General features: G+C 40.5%; 1 long non-coding RNA gene across 1 annotated transcript; it reads right to left on the reverse strand.

The window, feature by feature from the left end:
- Window positions 1–13,431: 13,431 nt before the first annotated feature.
- Window positions 13,432–18,193, reverse strand: LOC115646058. Its single transcript, XR_003998918.1, has 3 exons — window positions 18,111–18,193; window positions 16,456–16,461; window positions 13,432–13,442 (listed from the first exon to the last, which is right to left on the reverse strand). It is a non-coding gene; the product is annotated as an uncharacterized LOC115646058 (long non-coding RNA).
- Between the last annotated feature and the right edge of the window lie 2,670 nt (window positions 18,194–20,863).

Raw genomic sequence — 20,863 nt, forward strand, 5'->3', positions numbered from 1 at the left:
ACTCCATAGTTGAGGCTCATCTACATAAATGCACTGCATACAGCCTCCAGACATTGAATACAACAGCTTGTCAGAGAGAGAATGTCAGCTGATCCCTGTCAGGGTGGAGTAGATAAAGTAAGTACCTCTTAGGCACCCAGGACCTAAACTGTACCTGTATCTATAGAATGAAGACACCCAGAATTTAACTAGAAGCAAATAGTCAATGGAGCATGTAAATCAGTGGAACACAAGTGTAACATGCATCATTTGAGAAACTCTGCTGAGTGATAAAAACATTCCAAAGTCATCTAGGTTTCCAAGTAGTACTTGAGAGTAAAGCTATGAGGGACCATGTTATAAATAGTCCAATCCAGAGGTGACAATGACACAGATAACTGAGGTCATCCATGTCTAAAAGTAAAAGGTAACAACTGCATTATGAGTGATGACAATACAATCCAGTAACAGCCGAGGATCCAACATAAACTTCAAACTGAGTCACTTAACAACAGCAAATCAAACATATCCCTCATTTGAGGGAATAAAAGTATGTAAGTAAAACATTCTAGTTATTTCCTCCAGCCAGCCATCACCATGTCCAGCTTGTCTGGACCAATCATCAATAAACTAACTCCCATTGAGATACAAAACACACAGCTCAGTTTGACTAGAATGGAGATGTAAAATCATGTGTCATTAACATTGCAACATAAACCAAATCACTGTTTCATCTACTGTCCTCTCCTCTGCACTAAGCAGGAGAGATGGCATAACAGAACCTTGCAATACTCCACCTGAGATGTCCTTCTGCACAAAAGAGAACACAGAGTGGGTACCTGTTAGGTGCCTACCCACCCAGTAGAATCCACAAAGTCTGAGTTAAGTGCCCAGGCTCCTTATACAATGCATAGGGAGAAGGGCATATGATAATGGAATCCACATTAGGCCATCTAAATTACCCAATAGTAGATGCTGAAGAGAGAGTTGCATCTTAAGCGCCTAATTTCCTGAGAGGGGTGGAGCTAAAATCTCTGCTTGAGATCTACAGCCAAGAATCCTTTCCTGGAGGTACCTAAGCATTTGTGCCTAACCCTCTCCTGGCTGCCTAAGCTTTTTCTTGCAAGAATGATGGTGGTGCATGTCTAATTACAAACAAGGTGGTCTGGTACAATTCCCCTGTCCAACAGATGAGGAGGGGAGAATTTCACCAGAGAGTTTCAGATTATGGGTTATTTCCTTAACTTGAGGGCTAAATATTACAAGACAGGCCACAGCTGCATCCCCCTGGTCCCTCTGCCATTTTGTGTGGAGTTTGGAAAGACAGTGGCAGAGAATGACCATCTTCTCCTTGCCTGAGGATCCTGCAGGAGTTTAGGCATGTGATAGGCAGCTGGGTGCCTAGACAGAGTCCCTGTGTGAATGCCCTTAGGCTGAAAACTAGGCACCTACGGGACTTCTACAGCACAAATTTAGGCATGGAAGGGTTTTAGGTGGCTGCTGGACAGGGGATTTGAGGATCTCAGTGGCACCTAATTTTGAATTGGGAGTTAGGTGCCTATTTATTTTGGTGTATCTAGGCTTAGTTAATATTCCCAGAACTTTTAGGCATTGATGGGGCCCCTGTGTAGCTCTCAAGGCACTGCTGAGTCTGCTGACCACCATGCAGAGAAGTGCTCACCCACATGGTAGAAAATAAACCCCTGTGGAGAATGGTGGCCACAAAGAAACAAATCCATATAAAATCAATATAATTATTTAAAACATTTTTCAACGTTAGTAATGTGTTATCATTACCAATTAGTTGCATTCCAACTGTGTGGTCAGACTTTTAAAAAGCCTTTGACAAAGTCCCATGCCAAATGCTCTTAAACAAAGTTAGCAGTCATGGGATAAGTGGGAAGGTCATCTCCTAGATCAGTAACTGGTTAAAACAGGGGTTCTTGGGACAATTTTTTTGGTGGCCTCAAAGAATCATAGAATTATAGAAGATTAGGGTTGGAAGAGACTTCAGGAGGTCATCTAATCCAACCCCTGCTCAAAGCAAGACCAACCCCAACTAAATCATCTTAGCCAGGGCTTTGTCAAGACGGGCCTTAAAAACCTTTTAAGGACAGAGATTCCACCATCTTCCTAGGTAACCCATTCCAGTGCTTCATCACCCTCCTGATGAAATAGTTTTTCCTAATATCCAACCTAGACATCCTCCACTGCAACCTGAGACCATTAGTTCTTATTCTGTCATCTGCCACCACTGAGAACAGCCAAGCTCTATCTTCTTTGGAATTCCCCTTCAGGTAGCTGAAGGATGTTATCAAATCCCTCCTCACTTTTCTCTTCTGCAGTCGAAATAAGCCCAGTTGCCTCAGCTTCTCCTCGTAAGCCATATGTCCCAGCCCCCTAATAATTTCTGTTGCCCTCCACTGGACTCTCTCTAATTTGTCCACATCCTTTCTGTAGTAGGGGGACCAAAACTGGATGCAATACTTCAAATGTGGCCTCAACAATGCTGAATAAAGGGGAATAAACACTTCCCTCAATCTGCTGGCAATGTTCCTACTAATTCAGCCCCATATGCCATCAGCCTTCCTGGCAACAATAGCACACTGCTGACTCATATCCAGCTTCTCATCCACTGTAATCTCCAGGTCCTTTTCTGCAGAATTGATGCTTAGAAAGTCGGTCCCAGATTGTGGTGGTGTATGGGATTCTTCCATCCTAAGTGCAGGACTCTACATTTGTCCTTATTGAACCTCATCAGATTTCTTTTAGCTCAATCCTCCAATTTGTCTATCCCTACCGTCCTGCATATCTACCTCTCACCCCAGTTTAGTGTCTTGCTGAGGGTGCAATCTATCCCATAGTCCAGATCAGGGTCGGCAACCTTTGGCACTCGGCTCACCAGGGCAAGCACCCTAGTGTGCCGGGCTGGTTTGTTTACCCGCCGTTTCCTCGGTTCGGCTGATCGCGGCGCCCACTGGCTGTGGTTTGTTGTCCCAGGCCAATGGAGGAGTGGGAAGCAGTGAGGGACAGGGATGTGCCACTTCCCACAGCCCCCATTGGCACCTACAAAGGTGATCCGCAGACAGTGGGAGCCGCAATCGGCTGAACCTGCTGGCACGGCAAGCAAACAAACCGGCCTGGCCCACCAAGGTGCTTACCTGGCGAGCCGCGTGCCACAGTTTGCTGATCCCTGGTCAAGATCGTTAATGAAGATATTGAACAAAACCAGACCCAGGATAGATCCCTGGGGCACTCTGCTTGATACTGGGTGCCAATTAGACATCAAGCCATTCATCACTACCCATTGAACCTGACGATATAGCCAACTTTCTATCCACCTTATAGAGGATTCATCCAATCCATTTTTTTTAACTTGCTGGCAAGAATACTGTGGGAAATCATATCAAAAGCTTTGCTAAAGTCAAGATATATCACATCCACTGCTTTCCCCATATCCAGAGAACCAGTTATCTCATCATAGAAGGCAATCTGGTTGGTCGGGCATGACTTGCCCTTGGTGAATCCATGTTGACTGTTCCTGATCACCTTCCTCTCCTCCAAGTGTTTCAAAATAGATTCCTTGAGGGTCTGATCCATTATTTTCCAGGGACTGAGGTGAGGCTGACGAGTCTCGGGTTCCCCGGATTCTCCTTCTCTTTTTTAAAGATGGGCACTATGTTTGCCTTTTTCCAATCTTCCGGAAAGTCCCTCAGTTGCCACAAATTTTCAGAAATAATGGCCATTGGCTCTTCTGTCACATCATCCAACTCCCTCAGCACCCTCAGATGCATTAGATCCAGCCCCATGGACTTGTTCATGTCCAGCTTTTCTAAATAATCCTTAACTTGTTCTTTCACCACTGTGGGATGCTCACCTCCTCCCCATATTGTGCTGCCCAATGAAGCAACCTGGGAGCTGACCTTGTCTGTAAAGACTGAGGCAAAAAAAGCATTGAGTACTTCAGCTTTTTCCCTGTCATCTGTCACTAGGTTGCCTCTTCCATTCGGTAAGTATCCTACACTTTCTCTGACTTTCTTCTTATTGCTAATATACATGTAGAAACCCTTCTTGTTACCCTTCACACCCATTGCTAGTTGCAACTCCAATTGTGCTTTGGTCTTCCTGATTACACCCCTGCATGCTCAAGCAATACTTTTATACTTCTCGCTAGTCATCTATCCAAGTTTCCACTTCTTGTAAGTTTCCTTTTTGTGTTTTAGCTCACTGAAGATTTCTGTTAAACCAAGCTGGTCACTTGCCATATTTGCTATTCTTTTTGCACATTAGAATGGTTTGTTCCTGTGCCATCAATAAGGCTTCTTTATAATACAGCCAGCTCTTCTGGACTCCTTTCCCCCTCATATTAGCCTCCCAGGGAATCCTGCCCATCAGTTCCTTAAAGGAGTCAAAGTCTGCTTTTCTGAAGTCTAGTGTCCATATTCTGCTGCTCTACTTTCTTGCTTTTGTCAAGATCCTGAATTTGACCATCTCATGGTCACTGCTGCTCGGGTTGCCACCCACTTCTACTTCCCCTACCAATTCTTCCCTGTTTGTGAGCAACAGATGGCCCCTAGTTGGTTCCCCCAGCACTGGCATCAGGAAGTTGTCCCCACTAGCATCAGGAAGTTGTCTCCAAAACCCTCTTGGATTTTCTGTGCACTGCTGTATTGCTTTCCCAGCAGATGTCAGGATGATTCAAGTCACCCATGAGAACCAGAGCCTGTGATATGGAAACTTCTGTAAATTATCAGAATAATACCTTGTCTGCCTCATCCTCCCGGTCTGGTGGGCTATAGCAGATGTACATCACAGTATCTTGTTGGTCTTGCCTCTAAACTTAACCCAAAGACTCTCAACAGGATATTCTCAGTTTCATACTGGAGCTCTGAGCAATCATACTGCTCTTTTACATACAGTGCAACTCCTCCACCTTTTCTCCCTGACTTGTCCTTCCTAAACAGTTTATGCTTATCCATGACAGTTCTCCAGTCATGTGAGTTACCCCACCAACTCTGTTATTCCAATCACATTGTAGATCCTTGACTGTGCCAGCATTTCCAATTCTTCCTGCTTCTTTCTCAGGCTTCTTGTAGCTTCCAACTCCTGCTGGTGGCCACTCTCATATTTTTTCCTACAGTTCTTGGGCACTAGGGTCTGAAGCTCTGTGTCCAGATCCCAAAGCCTCATGGATAGGGGCAGTAGGGAATGGGGATGGAGCCTGAAGCTGTGCGGCTGGACTCTGGGGCCTTCTGCCACACAGCCAAGTCTGAGGGCTGGAGCCCAAAGCCCTGTGGCACTTCCCCAGGGCTGAAGCCCAAAGCCTGAACCCCACTGCCCTTGGGAAGGTGGGGAACTCACTGTCTGCCTGCTTCTCCAGTGTTGTGTCTCTGGAGCGGAGACTGAGTCCACCCCTGCAGGCAGCCCCAGCAACAAGCACCAAGGTGCTGCATCCAGGAGCAACAGAGAGGGGCTGCTACTTTGCCACTCCATCCCCCTGCCCACCCTGCTCCCATCACAGTCCAGGAGGCTGTGGCCACAATAAAAGCCCCTGGTGGCTGCACACTGCCACGGTCGCCACATTTGAGAAATGCTGGATAAAAGAATAGGAAACAAAGGGTCAGAATATATGGTTAGTTTTCAAAATGGAAAGATGTAAAATAGAGGAGTCCTCCAATGATTTATTCTTGGATCTGTGCTGTTCAACATATTCATATATGATTTAGAAAAAAGAGGTAAACTGTGAGGGGGCAAAATTTTCAATGATACAAAATTACTCAAGACGGTAAAGTCCAAAGCTGACTGCAAAGAGTTACAAAGGGATCTGAAAAAACTAGGTGACTGGACAACAAAATGGCAGATGAAATTCAGTGTTTGTAAGTGCAAAGTAATGCACATTTTAAAAACAAACAAACAAACAAACGAACAAACAAACAAACACACCTTCAGAATGATGTACTTTAAATAAGCTGTTACCACTCAAGAAAGAGATCTCCGTGTCATCATGTATAGGTCTCTGAAAACATCTGCTCAATGTGTAGCAGCTGTCAGAAAAGCTAACAGAACATAAGGACAGGGATAACTAATAAAACAGAAAATATCATAATGCCACTACACAAATCCATATTATGCCCATACCTTGAATACTACATGAGGTTCTGGTCATCCCATCTCAAAAATGATATATTAGAACTGGAAAAGGTACAAAGAAGGGAAACAAAAACGGTTAGAGGTATGGAATAGTTTCCATATGAGGAGAGATTAAAAAGACTGGGATTAGTCAGTTTAGAAAAGAGTTGATTTAGGGGCGATATGTCAGAGATCTATAAAATCATGAATAGTGAGTAGAAAATGAATAGGGAAGTGTTATTTACACCTTCAAGGAACACAAGAAAAAAGGGCCACCCAATGAAATTAATAGAGAGCAGGTTTAAAACAAAAAAACAAAGTCAACCTATAGAACTCAGTGCCAGAGGTTGCTATGGAGGTCAAAAGCATAACTGAGTTCAAAAAATAATTAGATACATTCAAGGAAGATAAGTTCATCAATACTTATTAGCTAAGATGCTCTGGGCACCCCTATACCTCTGACTATCAGAATATGGGACTGGACAACAGGGGGTGGATCACTCAATTATTGTGCTGTTCATTTCATTCCCTCTGAAACATCTGGCTTTGGCCAGTGTCGGAAGTTATAATTCTTAGATGGACCATTGCTCTGAACCACTATGACTGTTCTTAGGTAATATATTTTATTTCTGCATAAAAAGCTAACCTACATATCTTACAGAAATAACAGTTATACAAATATGATAGGATTAACATACTATTTCTGTATTTTTGAGGAGCATTGTAAAATGGAAGCCTTTCCACTGATTTCAATGGGTTTTAGATCAAACCTCTAGCAAACTGAGAGTTAAAGTTCTTCTCTGACTTGAATTGAATGTTTTGCATGCTGTGTCACAGCTTTCAAATGTGGTACACACAGATAATAGGAATGATGGATTTTGGTGCCAGGGTTCACTAAAAGCGGGACAGTGACACTTGATAATTGGCACGGATGAGTAGTAAAAACAGGAGATGTGGGATTTATCATTTTAACAAAGGACTGTAACTTTCCCTGGGTCTCAGGTGCATTGGCTTCCCATGTGTTGGCAGCAGCAGCTTGCTGGGTGACTGCTGATCCCATAATGTTGACAATCCTGTCATATTGGTTCCGTGCAAAGCATATGTGGTTAATGGCTAGTTCTCAGGTTATGTACACTTCAGAAACCCCGGCTGAGCAAATCCAATAAGTGTGTATAGTGAGGCCAGATACTGAATTGCAGTGTCAATGTTTGGTCTACAAATAAATGCAAGCATCAGCAGAGAAGGAACTGAACTGAGGTTCAGAGCAAATTCTGTGTGCTGCAGGCAATGGATATATGGCATCAGACAATTAAATCAACTGTGTTAAATAAGGACAGTTATATCATCCATTAATTCACATACACAAAAATGTCTACAGCAAGTTAACAAATTTTTCACATGAATTTGATTGTTGCTGATACAGAATGTTTCATCATCATTTGCCTGATAATTTAAAGATATTTTACACAACAATTTGCAAATAAAATGTTCTGAATTATCTAGTGCTTAAATGTGTGTGACTTTAATTATACCCAATATGATGCTGTTTGCAGGTAGTGGCAGGGGGATAGAAGTTATTTCCTATACTATGCCTCTAGATTTAAGAAAACCTTCAAACAACCATGATGGAGGAAGCTCATTCTCTTGAATATAAATATTTCTCTGATAGGTGAATGAAATAACTATTGCAAGGCACTGAGCACCGACAACTCCCTCTGATTTTAACAGGCATTGAGGGTGCTCAACATCTTGCAGAAAAAGGTCTATGTAGTCTTTGTTATCAGTGGAGCACAAAAGCATCTTTAAAAAGGTAAATATCATCTCCATCGTACAAGTGAGTAGAGTGAGGCACAGAAACTGATTTTCCCAGGGTCCCACAGCAGATCAGTGGAACCAGGGGTACTGGAACAATTTTTATAGTGGGGGTGCTGATGATGAAAACCATGTATTTGATGTTTGTTGTTGTTACTTCAAGCCAGGTTACTTCATGGCATGGTGAGTGGAACAGCCACCAAGAGACTACAGGTCTGCTGACTTTCACACTTGTGCCCTATCCACTGAACCACACTAGCTTCTGGGCTGAGCCTAAGAACTAAATCACAGCTCTGAGAGCATAGAAGAAGATGATGGGAATCTGGAGAGGGGAAGGTGTGGTAATATCTCAGCAATGGTGGTGGGAAGAATTATGCCTACAAACTACCTCAAAGGGCAGTAGGCCTAGTGTGAAACTTACTACATGGTGGTAGGGAAGTTAGGTTTTTTTGTTTTTGTTTTTTTTCCTTTCATGTGCTGTACTAGTTCTTTCAGTAGAAGATTTTAACCTGTGGGTTTGTTAATCTGCCTTTTTTTCACTATATTCAACTTAAAAAAATAAAAATAAAATTATTTAAAATACAGTTGCAGAATATTATGGAATAAAGTTTATTTCTGATGATAAAGTGCATTAAGTTATGTAGATCTCTCACAGCATCACTTAACTTCCAATCATTTTCTTGTGCTTCAAGTCATTAGAACACACTAGAACTATTTTTTCCAGCAGTTAATAAGTACGCTCATTTATTATTTGGATCACTTCATGGGTTGCATGTTTTAATGTTTACGAGGAGAAATATTTCTCCAATTTTAATTTTTTTTTCAGTAGGACTGGGCTTTTACTGTTCACATATTTGTGCATGGAAATTCTGGCCTGCTTTTGATCTTGGTGCTTTCATTTCTGATGCCTGACTGTTTTTAGCCCCAGATCTTCTGTTGCCGGTGACAATTGCAATTGTTTGAACAAAGGATAAATTGCTCATTTTGGACCCTTTAAATATCAAAATCACAAAAATCAGATTGCCAAATTCAAACAGAGCTGAATCATAAAAGGTGTTATGGTTTTGCTTCTGATCAAATGCATGGTTAATGTTGTTAAACCTGCTGTTAGTCCTTTTAAAGTGAATGGGACCAGTCACCCATTTCATGTTTAAGTGCTGTCCTGCATCAGAACAAGAATGCTAAGCACCCTGCAAAATTGAGCCAAATGTGTAGAGGGTTCTTTTTGAACTGATCATACCAGGTTCATATAAAAATTGAACAAGCTCACCTTAATTCTGAAGGAAACTTCTTTATACCTAATCTATGATGAAAACATTTTGATGAGCAGTTCACCTTTTTGCAATAATTACGTTTCTAATTCTGCGAAAGGTCTGTGTCTTAAATTCTAATTGCATGATGTATTTTAGACCCTTATTTCAATTATTTGCTTATTAATGTACTTTGTATCACATACTTACTACAGAAAGGGTTGCATATACTCAACAATTAATATATAGAGAATCATAGAAACGTAGAGCTGGAAGGGACCTCAAGCAGCCAACAAGTCCACCCCCTGCCCTATGACAGGACTAAATAAACCTAGAACATTCCTGACAGGTATTTTTCCAACTTTTTTAAAGACTTTCTATACTGGGGATTCCACAAGCCTGCTTTGAAGTCTATTCCAGAGCTTAACTACCCTTATTGTTAGAAAGTTTTTTTCTGTACTATCTAACCTAAATCTCCCTTCCCCAGATTATCTCCATTAAAAATATAATATCAGTAACTTGTTAATATCCCAAATACATAGTAGTACAGTGTAATATACTGAAATTTAAATAGCATTTTCCCATTCCAAATATTTCAAGTGTATGTTTCTTTGTTTGCAAGTGTTGCTTCATGTTACAATATTGACCCACTGGTTTGCCATCAGAAATGGTACATGGGAAAACAAGCCAGGTAAGCAAGTTCACAATTTGTTTTCTCTTAATAGTTCTGGTGTTTTGAGGGATACTGAAGTGTACAAACTTGGGAAAGTGCCACTTATCATATAGTGAACCACAGTCTGAGCTCTCTTGCACTGGGTAGATTCAGAGTGTCTTCACTGAAGTCATCGGAATGACTTAAGATTGATCTCAGTTACTTCAGCCTCTATGTCTTTCTCAATAACTTCTTATGGATTTCCCCAACTCTAGATAGAAGTGGTATTTCAGTGACAGAGGAAGTAATAAGAAGTTATACTGAGAGTATAAGTGTTTTTCCCAGACTTCATTCAATACTGATACCTTCATGAGTTATTCTGGGGAATAGTTCCAACAATTAGTAACAGAAAGAATGAGAAAGAGAAAGAGAAGAAAACAACAGGTGTGGCTAACTCCTTTGCAGACAAATCCTACTGAGTGCCTCCTGGCAGGTGCTGAACAGCCTCTGCTTCAACAGAATGCCTTGACCAGAGGCACAGAGTAAAACCACAGACAAAATCAATATTGCAAGAGCAACTTCTTTCTCTTTCTGTAAATTTCTGCAAATTCAAAGCTTTCCCTATAAAAGGTAAAGTTTCTCTATTTTCCATTGCCAAAATACAATAGTCTATACAACATGAACAGATGTATTGCTGATGTATTATTCCAGCCTTCAAGGAAAGCTGCCTTTAGGGAAACAGTATTCTGGTCAAGATAATTTCAGGTATCATAAGATGAATGAATGGAGGAGGAGCTTCACTTCCCTTGGAAACCTTTTCTTCTATGTGAAGGAACACAATCACAACTCTTGCACTCGGGATTCTGTTTACATTGAGGATTTTCGAGAAATCTCCCACAGTTTCTCTAAAACCAGTGGAAGTGCTAGTGTCAACCATTCACTGGACTGTTTATCACTGTGTCACATAAAGCTGCCCTAAGTGTGGTTAGACAATAATATGCCAGTGGCTATTCTACATTAATATTCCTACCATAAACATGGCTTCATGAGTGATAATATAGTAGTGGGTGATTTCCCGAAAACTCTGCCTAAAATGCACAAGAACACCTTGAAGCACAGAGGCACTAGCTTTCCCAGAGGGATCAGGAAGGAATGTTAGTTTACTGCCCCTCTTACCTGGGTGGCAGAGTAGGCCCCAAGTAGCAAGATAACATATGCTAAACCCACCCAGTAGCCTCTCTTCCTGGACTCCAGCAAGTGCCATGCCTGCTTGCAGCATAATTAATATGTGAGCTCCTTCTGTGGTGTGTTCTCACTCAGCTTTACTCCATGCTGAAGACTTTGGTTTAAAAGCAGCAAAGAATCCTGTGGCACCTTATAGACTAACACACGTTTTGGAGCATGAGCTTTCGTGGGTGAATACTCACTTCATCAGATGCATGGTTTAAATTCACAGTCTAGCTCAAAATATTAAGACATTTTTACATGCAGTCTTAGAGAGTTGTTTAAAACTTTATTTAATCCATAAAGTTAGTAATAACCCCTCCAGTGTCAATATTTCTTTTTCTGCTCTGTTAATGCTTGGTCGAGCAGCCTCAAAGCTCCATGACAATTGATGCAGAGCTGAAACAACTTTTAATGGCATTGCTTTCTACAAAGCTTATCAGTATAGTAGGTATTTTCTAGACAGAAAAGATTTCCTGCCATTTAATTATTCCTTTCTTTGTACTACTCTTTGGTCAATATAGTATTTATATCAAACTAATTTTTTCCCCCATCAGTCAGTCTTTGACCTTATTTTTATAGTGATTTTTAAACCATATTTTTGAAATGCTATGTTTCATTTTATCTATTATCCTTACAGCTTAGAACCAGGTTCAGAATTAATTCAATTTGACAAGCATCTGATGAATTGTACAGAAGTAGGCAGGTCCACAGTTAGTCCTACTATAGGCTTTATAAATTACGTAGTGGCACTTTTCGGTTTTTTGAGAACCTTATAGAATCCTTCAGGATATGTTAAGACTTTATTGAGACAAAAAAATGTTGCCTTGCTTCCAGCATTGCGATTTATTTTTTAAATGATATCTTTATCTCCCCTGAATTTGGTACGAAGCAAAATAGCTCTCAGTACCACAAAAGGGAAGGGTTCCCCAGGGAACCCTTAGTGTAACTAAGGGTCACAGCTCACCTGAGCACCCAATCCTGACCTTGAAAGAGCTATCAAGTGCAAAACAAGATTTACAGGAATAAAAATTACCTGACACCTGGAAATATTGATCCAAATCCTGTAGTTTCTAGTACTTACTGGAATAAAACTTTTTGAATCCTCTGAATTCAGGAACCGTGGTCATTCCTGGAACTTCCATATGAAAGTGAAGAGTAGATATGCCCCATTTCCACCCACACAAAGGCCAAGGACAATGTTGGATTTTAGGCTTTTATTTGAATTGGGATTTTGCAGTGGGTTTTTTCTCAGAAGTACCACCTCTTGTTCTTTGTTAATATTCCATAATAGCTCAGATTTCCGCACCAAAAGATCTTGGAGACACTGGGAAAATTGAAAGATTTCAATAGGAATTCACATGTTTACTTTTTCTATAACACAGTTTAGCTGTAATGATTTGTATTATGTATGTACTGTATTACTCTGCCTTTCCTCAAAATTCCAGCATTTCTCATTTATATTTCCATTGGGTTTTCCTGTACTCATGCTAGACCAATAAGGTCTGAATATAATTGAGAAGATAGTGACTTACCTTATGAATATAATGAGATAAATTCTCTGCTGATGTAAAATGGTTCAACTGGTGAATGTACACCAGTTTATACCAGCAGATAATTCATCCTGGGAGGGGGAATTGGTCCCAAAATGAATATTGACTTCAGTGACTATTTATAGTCTCTGTGGTCATTGTTTATCCAAGAGATAAGAAATACTGATATTGAAATATTTGATCGATAGATAAGAAATCAGCCACTGTGAAGGACTATGCCAAGGGCCAGGAGCTATTTAACCACCTGTCTAAGCCCTTAACACAGACTTTAAGTAGCGTTAGGGCCACTGGCAGGCTGGAGGTGCTGGGAATGAGAGGAGCTACATAGTTGGCACCTATGCTTACTCATGTTAGTAATTCTATTGGCTTCATTGTCACATCAACAAGGACTACACGTGTGCTTGAGGGCTGGCAGACTGTACTCCTTTCTTATTTCTAACATGACTGTTTTAAAACATTCTTGAAACCAGGATTTTTCTCTTGCATATAACAATTTGCTCTAATCTGGTATTTTATTTATTTATCTCTTTATTTATTTATTTTTTAACACACACACACTTTTTTCCAGGGCTAACTGGCTATATTTAAATTTTAATGTTAATTCCATGAATGTATTAGCTTATCTATACTAAATTTCCTCAAAGTGAAAAATATTTGTTGATGAAGAAATATTTGTAGATGGCTAAGGCTGAGCTTTTGCTTTTAATTGGCTGATGTTTTTAGTGAAGTCAGGAAGGTTTTAGGGGGATATTGTTGCATTTCAGGTTTGTTATCTCTTCAAGCATATGTCTTATTGGAAGATATTGCTGCTGGCTGTTTTATCTAAGTTAAATACTTTTTTTCCTCTTTCTTTTTTTTAAAGAACAGATATATGCCCTCATCATGTTACTGTATAATGCAGAAAATATTTTTTTCAATTCCTTTCTGCAAAAAAATTGCTATTAATCTTAAAGATATGGTGATCCCATAATCTTCTATCATTCAACCTTCCTCTGGTATGTTATGTATAAGTAATACATTGTCCATTAGTAAAATTGTGGGCTTTCAAACATTTTACTCTACATCTGATCTAGGGCTCAATATTGCAAGGTGCTGTATATTTCTGAAAGGAGGTGGAGAATCAAAGTGTCATCAGCCCAATGTGTCATGATCAGTGCTGGGCAGTGTCTTGCTGGCCTTCTACCCAGCATTATCCACTACCCTCCCTTAGTTTACTTCACCTAGCTGGATTGCCAGTAATGAAGCCTTACTGGATCACCATTCTTATTAGAATAACAGAGGGTTGGATTCTTAGATGGTTACAGTGGGACACACAATTGTGTCAAAGTTCATCCCCCACGCTGAACTTTAGGGTGCAGATGTGGGGACCTGCATGGACACTTCTAAGCTTAATTACTAGCTTAGACCTGGTAACACTGCCACCATCCAGAAATTTCAGTGTCTGGAACAATTTCTGTACCCCCAAAACCTTCCCCTACCTGGGCAACCTTGAGAGGATTTTTCACCAAGTTCCTGGTGAACACCGATTCAACCCCTTGGATCTTAACACAAGGGGAATTTAACGATCCCCCCCTTTTTTCCCCCACCAATTCCTGGTGAGTCCGGATCCAATCCCCTTGGATCTTAAAACAAGGAAAAATCAATCAGTTTCTTAAAAAGAAAGCTTTTAATTAAAGAAAGAAAGGTTAAAAATCATATCAGTAAAATCAGGGTGGAAAATACTTTACAGGGTAATCAGATTCATATAGCCCAGAGGAACCCCCTCTAGCCTTAGGTTCAAAGTTACAGCAAACAGATGTAAAATGGTCTCAGCAAAAAGGAACATTTACAAGTTGAGAAAACAAAAATAAGACTAACATGCCTTGCCTGGCTGTTACTTACAAGTTTGAAACATGAAAGACTGATTCAGAAAGATTTGGAGAGCCTGGATTGACGTCTGGTCCCTCTTAGTCCCAAGAGCGAACAACTCCCAAAACAAAGAGAAGAAACAAAGACTTCCCTCCACCATGATTTGAAAGTATCTTGTCCCCCCATTGGTCCTCTGGTCAGGTGTCACCCAGGTTTACTGAGCTTCTTAACCCTTTACAGGTAAAAGAGACATTAACCCTTAACCATCTGTTAATGACAGAAGACTTACTGGATCACCATTCTTATTTGGATAACAGAGGACTGGATTCTTAGATGGTTACAGTGGGACACACAATTGCCTTAATTTGGAGATTGTTCTATTTGGGCCCAGCAGAGAAGGAGATTGCTGTTCTTTCTTTATTGTTCAGGCAGAAAAACTGAAGGCAACACAAAAGGGAGGTGTTGCACTGGGGAGAGGGGAGTGCTCACATATTTAAAGGGACAGGACATCACATTCCTCCACTTCCCAAATATATACACATTATTGTTTACATGGCTAACATGAAACACTATATAACCTAACTAAAAGTTGTGGGTGCAGTGACTCAGACTCTTACATTGCAAGGTATTTTTCTGTCCTGGAATAGCAACTCACTAACTAACCAATTTATAAATTTATAAATTCAGGTGCAGAATTAGTTTTGACACTCGCTTGGGATAATGAGGTGATGATGGTGTGACAATGTCCTGAATAACAGGAACAGTCAGTGATAAAGGATTAACCGGATTTGGTATGGAATCAGCTGGATCTACTACCAAAGTCTGGCACGTGGCTCACCAGGGTAAGCACCCTGGTGGGCTGGGCCGGTTTGTTTACCTGACATGTCTGCAGGTTCAGTCAATCACAGCTCCCACTGGCCACGGTTTGCCACTGCAGGCCAATGGGGGCGGTGGGAAGCAGCGCAGGCTGAGGGATACACTGGCCGCCACTTCCTGCCGCCCCCCTTGCAAAGTTGCAAATGTCTAACATCCCACACAAGCAGGAGCTAATGACAGAAATCTATATTTCGGTCCTATAATTGAACCTACTGGGAAATAATCTGTCAGCAAGGTAAAATATCTACCATATCAATAGGTATGGAATTTCTGAATTCTGAAAATAATACTGAGAGCATGTTGCTGTATTTGCATATAGTTCTTGTCAGGTGTAATGAGTGTTCATGAAGTGAAGGCAATTGGTTTCCACATGCCATAAGGAAAAATGTGAGAAAATTGCACATACACCTGATATGATGAAGCATTACAAGCCAATTGCAATGGTGGCAAAGCGTCAAAGTGTAAGAAATCTTTGAATGATGTTGACAGTTTCCTTGCTTCCTTAAATGAACAATCACACTCCTTAGTTCATTTCTATTTTTTCTTTGTTTGAAAGAGTTCATATAAAGGTATCAATACTGTCACCTGATTAGGCAGAACTTTACCATATTAATTAAGCAGTCCTAAAAATGAATGCAACTGTGACACATTATTTATCAGTGGCATTTGAAGAACCACCTTCTCTTTCTACAGTGATTTCCTTAGACCAGTGGCGTCAATTACACGTCCAAAGTATTCAGTTGAAGGATTGAAAAACAAACACTTATCTCAAAATACTCTCAATACATGGTCTTCCAAATCAGCATCCAAATTTTTGAGATGATCCTCAGATACTTTTCTGTTACAAGGATGCCATCCAAATAGCATTGCATTCTGTTCAGTTCCCTCAGGATCTCAACTATGGGTTTCTGGAAAAGGGAAGGTGCCAATATGATACCAAAAGACAACCTGTTTGTAATAGACCTTTTTGTGCTGATTGTGAGATATTTAAGAGAAGCCAGATCAATCTCAATTTGTAGGTATGCACTGAGCAAATCTTATTTACTTAGTGTCCCCCACTAAGTGTAGCAAACAAATCTTCAGTGCCAGGTAATGGATACTGGTCTGCACATATAACTGGATTCAGCATAACTGAAATCTACTAAAAATTGGATGGAGCCATCCTTTATGATTTCTGGTATGATGAATGTAGTCTATTCACTGGGTGAAACCATTGATAAAACTCCAATAATTACTAAACAGCCCAAATTAGCTTCTACCAGCAGCTTCAGAGCATACAACGTAACACAAAGTGTCATGGACTCATGGTCTCATGGTCATGCCCATTCTTGGCCCTGTATGGGCTATGCAATAGCCCTTCTTGGAGGTTCACTCTCTAAGCTGTAGGTCCCCCCACCTCCTGGAACCACACCTCTCTGAGCTCTCAGCACACCTGTCTCTTGCCGTGGGCCCCCTCAGGGAGTCCACTCGCTCTGGACCCCCAAGGCCTCCACTTCCAGAGGGAATAATGCAACCCTGATCTCTAGATCGGAGTGACTTTCAGCCAGCATAAAACAGGAGGGTTTATCGAGCATCTGAACACAGCACAGGAAACTTTCAGGACTGTCCTCCCTCAGCACAGTACATCTAGGTCTCTCTGCATCCAGGTAGGCTCAGCCTGCTTTCTCCCTCCAGTCTTGAATCCCTACACTTTCCAGCTAGGCTTCCGATATCATCATCTCCAACAGCTCCTCCCATGCCCTTTGTCTACCATCTCAGGTAAACAGGTCGCTGGGGCCCTCTCTCTTGAGTCCTTTGTTCCCCTTTGGCTGCAACTGGTTGGTCAGGTCACCGGGGTCCTCTCTCCTCAGCCTATTGTCCTCCCACTGGACAGAACGGGCTGACTGCCAAGCTGGGGTGGGCCTCTTAGTCTCCAGGTCACCAGTTATTAGGGTTCCCCATCTCCAGGCTGTTGTTCAGGGGTTCTGGCTGCTAGGCGAGGTAATACTTAGTCCTCTGCAACAACAATCCCTCTCCTACTACCTTGTTAAAAATGCAGCACACAGGGAAACTGAGGAGCTCACATACTATTCATGTAAAAGACTACAAAATTCCCCAACTTCATCACACTAAGGTTGCAATATTTTGGCTGTCTGTTAGACTTAACAATAAGCTTCACTGACACATTTTAATTTTTTTTTATTTAATTTTTCTAGGGAATTTATCAGTGTTTATTACCACAGCAACAAAAACAGGTGAAAATCAGTGTAAGAGATTAATAATTGTTCTGGGTAAATAGCAGGGTTTATTTTGGTGGCAGTTTGAGGAGAGGGATAACTCAGTGGTTTGAGCATTGGCCTGCTAAACCTGGGGCTATGAGCCCAATCCTTGATGGGACCATTTAGGGATCTGGGGCAAAAATCTGTCAGGGGATTGGTCCTGCTTTGAGCATGGAGTTGGACTAGATGACCTCTTGAAGTCCCTTCCAACCCTGATATTCTATGATCCTAAAGACAGGGGGGGAAATATTTAGTAGATTAATGCTTTGATTTCCATTCATCAACATGGTTTGGTACAGAACTCAAAACACAATGCCACTGCTGAGTTTAAGAAAACAATATATCTCTAATCCCCAAATAAACCTTTTCATTTGAATAAAAGTTTACTATGGTAGACTTAGAAGTATTAGCATATACATATTTACATTTAATAATTGGGCTGCTATATTTGCAGTTCATAAATTCAACTTCATCCTTTCTCTTATTATTGTTATTTAAATTTTTTGAATACATTTTTGTGATTAGAAACATATTCTGATATACATTTTCATTTTCTTCGCATTTTGGTGTGTCAAATCTTTAAAATGTTATCTGCTAACAGCTTGAAATGTGTGTATGGTGAGTGTAAGATTCATCAGTATGTTCAGATGTGCACGTGCTTCAGAACTTGAGTGTGTGCCTGTTTATTGTGTGTATCTTCTAGACTAATACATTGCCTTACTTGAACAGTTAGCTTTGTCTATACACAGAACATTAATGTATGATTGTAATATATATATCTCATGCAATTGAGTTTATTTTCCTAATAAAACAAATTATTTTTATGTATTTGAATAACAAAACAGTAGGGTGAAAATCAGAAAAAACTTAATAAAACTTTTTATAAAATCTGGGAATTTTTCAGTAAAAAATTGGTTTAAACGGAAAAAAATGGGGCTTACACATTACTTATCTGTCCAAGTTATTTTTCAAAAACTTTGGAGCATCTGTTTAATATTTCTTAAAGATTTCAAGGTGCTTTCATGATCTCCTTGATCTTGGTCCAACTCACCTTTAGCTTTTCAAGTCAAGATCTGCCAAATAATTGTGGACATTTTCTTTCCATTACAAAAACAGCTAATTCTCCATCTAGTTGAAATTTCACAAGGAGTATGACCCTTGGGATCAACTTTTCTCTGGTATAACTTTTCACAACCATGGAAGTTTCTTGCAGAGGAGCTTGGGAGAAAATCTGGTGATAGGTCGATGGAGAAATCAATGAAATAGTTGCTGCAGTATCAAGCTCCATTCATATGGGAACTCCTTCAATCAAAGCTGTGACCCAGATGCCATCTCTGACTCCAGTTTTCAATAACATATTCAGTGCTAGGTCTTGGTCAGTGTCACTAGGGCTCTGGTCTTTTTCTACATCATGAATTCCCAACTTCCTTCCTTTCATAGTTTCAGTCTTCAGAGGTGTATACTTGGATGGACAGCTACTCTCTGTTGTTGGTCTCTGAACTGTGTGACAGGCCCTTTCTTCTGGAACTTTCTGCAAGTAACTTGGCATGCCCAGCATTCCTTCTCAATGTGGGTAGTTTGCGCACAACGGTCACACAGAAATTCCTCTGTCCCATCGATTCACGAGATGTACTTCTGAACTCACACTAAATTCCAGAGAATCATTTTCTGCAGTTACCATTGCATCTGTTACTTCAACAGCCTTGAATGTAACCTCTGATACAGTCAACAACTTTTTTTCAAATTTGAATCGAGTAATCCAAAGACTAACTGGTCACATGGGGCATTACTTATTGTTTGTCCAAACTGACAATGCTCTGAAAACTTCCTTAGAGTAGCAACAAATTTTGCTCTCAAATATCTTCTTCCCTGGTGTTGCTGATGGAACTATGATTGTTCAGCTATTATCAGTGAGGTAGGAGAAAAATCATTGCTGCAGTAATTGCAGTATATATCACAGCTTTGGGAATAGCTGGAGAAAAGAGATGACATAGCCTCTGAACCCATCACTGTCAGACAGAATGAAACTCTCTGTCCATCTGGAATGGTATTGCAGGTTAAAAATCGTTCAAAGTGTTTGAGGTACACCACCTGATTCACAATTTTTGTTGAATTCACTGACACAAAAGTGGCTATTTTACTGCTCTCCTCTTGGATTTCACATGTTCTGGATGTCTTCTTTGCCAGAGGAAATTCCCCCTGCCCCTCTCTTTTTTTTTTTTAAACAGTGAACTACCTGTGCCTTATTGCCCTCTCCTGGCTGTGTGCTTATACTGCCTACTGCAGAGTTCTTCCTTTGGCTGTACGTGGGCTCCCTCTGCTGGCTACAGATCCTCAGTGAAAGCAAAGGCTGCTTGCCTACCTGATTGCACATGGTCAATAATATGGCTATTTGTCATTGCAGGACCCTTATCCTTTCTTCTACCTTTGTTTGTCAATTTCCCCTCTCTAGCTGGCTGGCTCACGTTGTGCCAGGAGCCACAATAATAATAAGAAATGGGACAGCTAAGCATTGAGTATGTGGTGGAGATTAAAGATTATTTAGGCCTGGTCCAATACCTAAACAAATACTTTGCCTCCGTTTTAATGAGGATAATGAAGAGCTTAAGGGTAGTGGCAGGGTGGCTAATAGGAACAAGGATATGGGGTAGAAATTAACACATCAAATGTGGAAGTCAAACTCAAACTGCTTAATAGGACTAAATGGGAAGCGGGGATAATCTCCATCCAAGAATATTAAAGGAACTGGCACATGAAATTGTAAGGCCAATAGAAAGGATTTTTAATAAATCTGTACAGTTGGAGGTCATACTCTATGACTGGAGAATTGCTAATGTAGTTTCTCTTTTTAAGGAAAGGAGAGAAATGGTGATCCAGGTAACTTCAGGCCTGTTAGTTTGACCTCAATTGTATGAAAGGTCTTGGAACAAATTTTGAAAGAGAAAGTAGTTAAGGACATAGAGATAAATGGTAATTGGGATAAAGTATAATGTAGTTTTACAAAAGGTCGATAGTGCTAGAAAAACCTGATCTCCTTCTTTGAGAGGATAGCTGATTTTTTTAGACAAACAAAATCCTGAAATCCACATAGATTGCATCTTCTGTAAGGCATATGATACAGTTCCACATAGGACATTATTTGTTAAATTGGAGAAGATGGGAATTAATATGATAACTGAAAGTTGAATAAGGAACAGACTAAAGATGCAACTACAATGGGTCATATTGAAAGGTGAACTGTCAGGCTGGAGGGAAGGAATTCCAGTGGAATTCCTTCGGGAT

The sequence above is a fragment of the Gopherus evgoodei genome, chromosome 1 (assembly GCF_007399415.2).
Source record: "Gopherus evgoodei ecotype Sinaloan lineage chromosome 1, rGopEvg1_v1.p, whole genome shotgun sequence".
Lineage (NCBI taxonomy): Eukaryota > Metazoa > Chordata > Testudines > Testudinidae > Gopherus > Gopherus evgoodei.